Genomic DNA, 3,357 nt, shown 5'->3' with positions numbered 1-3,357 from the left:
TCAATACTTAATAATAGATTATACAAAGCTTAATATTACGTATAAGACTTTACAATCTTGCTACATCGAATCAAGTGGTAACCGAGTCACCTTTCGGGAGCAAACGATTAATGCAGCAGCTCCTGACAATTTTCCTTTACTTTTAGAGCAAGTAAAAGAAAAAGAAACCTCCCGAATGTTTCATAACCGGGTCCATCTTGGAATGACCTGTGTTCAGATGACTCGAGGTGTTCGGTGTATGTGCAATATCGCGATAGAAAGCTTTTGCCAAGAATTTCATTCTTCTAGGAGCGACTGTCGTGCATCGATCAGCAGCCGGCAGTGGAAAGAAGGGGAAAGCGAATAAAAAGACGAAGAGGTGAAAACCTCTTGCATAAGGGAGAGGCGCGGGACACGCCGGGCCATCTGGGAAAATGGGATTGTACGCGATGCCGTTGCGCGCGGGTTATCAGTGTACATCTTATCTCCGTTCGTCACACGCGATTGATCGTAATCTGTTTCGTCACACCGATTGATCAATGTTTTCGAACCATTTATCGCTCTTGGCATTGCATTCGGAAATGTTCCATCATTAACACTGAATCTACCGTGCAATTAGAATAACTTGTTTCAAATCTCTTATATAACACAATTTTATTTTGCTTACAACATTAATTCGTTACTATCACATTCGTGAATAAATTTCGAAGCCATGCAATTCTCAGTTGTGTTTTATTTGTAAAATATCTCCAGTGAACGGATTAACTTATCCGTTTCGTATCAGAAGTTCTCGGCAAACCTCACAACGCGCTGGAACCTTAAAGCAACCTTCGAGCAACCTTCAAACTTCAACTCGTTCTCCAAACCTCCTCGTTCTCTGTCTCTTTTCGTTCCTTTTCTTCTTTCGGTATCAAAGCGTCGAATAAGTTTAGCAACCAGTGACTACATAATTTCGTCAATGAAGAGAAGAAAAGGAAAAAAAAAACGTGGACACGTTGCATACACATCGCTCGCTTTCACGGTTTCCGCGAAACGATAAGTCAAAAATTGCCGAAGCAAAAACGACCGTGGCGCGGCGCGTCGGCTCGCCAGGGAATTTTCGCATGCCTTCTCTTAGGTGTTCGCTAGAAAAAGTGGTCCATAGAAAGTTCACGCGTCCATTGCTCGCGGTTCCGCGAGCGGGATCGTTACTCGCCGTTGAGACGGCAAACCTTTTCACTGATATCGTTTTTCTGTACTCACCGCGGCGTAGCTCGCTAGTGGGCCTTTGACGCACTTGGAACTGATGAAAACTAGTTCCCAATGTCATCGAGTCACAGTCTCTTACTATAGTTCTCTTCACTATAATTTGTAAAGCGATACTGTAGATTCCAAAGAGATATGATAGCTTCCAGAACAATATTGCAGTTTCCATGGCGATACTGTAGTTTCCGAAGCAATTCTGTAGATTCTAAAGCAACACGATAAATTCTAAAGCGATACTTCAGGTCTCTAAACGATACTATACTTGTCAAGGCAATATTTGAATTCCCAAAACAATATTCTAAATTTGAAAGCAATACTGTAGCTCCCAGAACGATATGATAGGTTTCAAAGTGATACTCCAGATTTCTAAAAGATTCTGTATCAATACGTCAGGTTCGAAGCTAATTCTTGTAATTTCTAAGACGATACTGCAATTTCTGAATTAACCACAGGATTCGCCCGTAGAAACTACACTTCCCATCCCTCTCAGACATATTAATTTAGAACGAACCATTGACGATCACGCGTGCCGTTTCGCCAGAAATTTCAAAGATAAAGGAGAGCCAGTCATTAAACGCAGCGCAAAAAAATGCTGGTTGATCCACGCCTAAAAACAGAGAGAGGCAATCCGCGGTGCAAACTCTTCGTCTAGTTTGTTATTCAACTGAAATTTTCGAGTGTATTTCTTTCTCCTTCTCGTTTTGCTTTTGAAACAAAAGTCCGTCCTTTCGTCTTTCGTTTTCCTACTCCTCCCAGGTCTCTCGGATTCGATATTTTCGCTGAATCTCGGCGCGCCCGTGCGCTGTGACCTCTCCTTTTCGCGTGTTTTGCGGAAACATACCATTTACGTAGCCGCGTGAGAAGGAGAACAGCGAGAGAGAGACGCGTCCGATTTAATTTGCATTTTTGCCGGCGACGAGACGGTACACGCTCAGCTCGCGTGTCTTTCCCGCCGCCGCCATTTTGTTCGCCGGGTTGGCCGGGCCGGCATCAGCCTCGAAATTCATCGTTGTTCCGCGTGCTTGTCGGCACAAACGTAATCGAAAGCTTCTTGCACAATGAGAGAGATACAGACCCATAACATCGATGAATCACAATCGCGGCGAAATCACGTTGTAATTCACCAATATTACGGGTCCGTAGTTTATTGTGCAAGACACTCCAAGCCGGCCGGTCGCTAGACCGCGGAAATGTTGCAATTATGCAAATTTACATTTCCGCGGGCAAGCCCGACGAAACTTGCGGAGATAAGGTGAAATTCTATTTTCGTCGGAGGTGATTTCGATGGATTAAACATAGAATCACGTCATAAAGAACTTGAGATTTTTTATTTTGCAATCACTGACATCTCGAAAGCGACCTTACCCAAAAACGTTGCAGAAATTCCTCTATTCGGGCCCATAGAGCGAGCAAAATCGCGCAACATTCAAACAAATACGCTCAACGTCTTGTTACAACAACTTAAGTACAGTTTACATCGTTGAAAGTTGTAATCTTACAGAGTAATTTCAGGATTTATCGATTATGTACCGCGAACGCGTGTACATACCACAATGTAACTGATAACTCAGTTACAAACTACCTCCGTGCGCGGACAGTGCCGATTTCAATTACAAATCCGTATAAGTTCATGATGGCCTAAAAAACCTCTCGTCGAATTACCTATTAAATTTTTTCCCGTGTCCGTTGCGTAATCACATTACGAACGTTCTCCAATCGGAACAGACACGTGAGGTAGCTGAAATTCGTTCGATTGGTGCGCAGGTCGTTACATTGTAAACAACCACGAAGCGAAGTTAGCCCGCATTCGAGTAATTACGTTATTTTATGCTCATTGTATACTTATTTCACCGCGGCCGGTGTTACGCGAACGAACAGATGAACCCGGAACGCGTTTCCAACCGTTTCGAGGTTAAGTTACGTTTACAACGGAGCCGTGATTACAGCTGAGAGAGTATGGGCGTCGGATAGAGCGGCGATAAAGTATCTATCTTCGATGCGTTTATGGTACTTAAATAGTATCGTGGTGTTCTATAAAAGTAACGATAAGCGCGGAGCGTAGAAGTAAATGCTTCTGTTTTATAGTGGAAACATTTGTGTTGAACCGACGCGTAAACCTACGTTTAGTAAATT

General features: G+C 43.3%; 1 long non-coding RNA gene across 1 annotated transcript; it reads right to left on the bottom strand.

The window, feature by feature from the left end:
- LOC116430579 (uncharacterized) lies at positions 1-3,070 on the bottom strand. The gene is made up of 3 exons (XR_004235741.2): positions 2,590-3,070; positions 1,222-1,429; positions 1-1,103 (listed from the first exon to the last, which is right to left on the bottom strand). It is a non-coding gene; the product is annotated as an uncharacterized LOC116430579 (long non-coding RNA).
- Positions 3,071-3,357: the final 287 nt, after the last annotated feature.

This window comes from Nomia melanderi, chromosome 11 (assembly GCF_051020985.1).
Source record: "Nomia melanderi isolate GNS246 chromosome 11, iyNomMela1, whole genome shotgun sequence".
NCBI lineage: Eukaryota > Metazoa > Arthropoda > Insecta > Hymenoptera > Halictidae > Nomia > Nomia melanderi.
The sequence above is the reverse complement of the archived record's forward strand: the minus strand, read 5'-3'. Positions and strand labels throughout refer to the sequence as shown.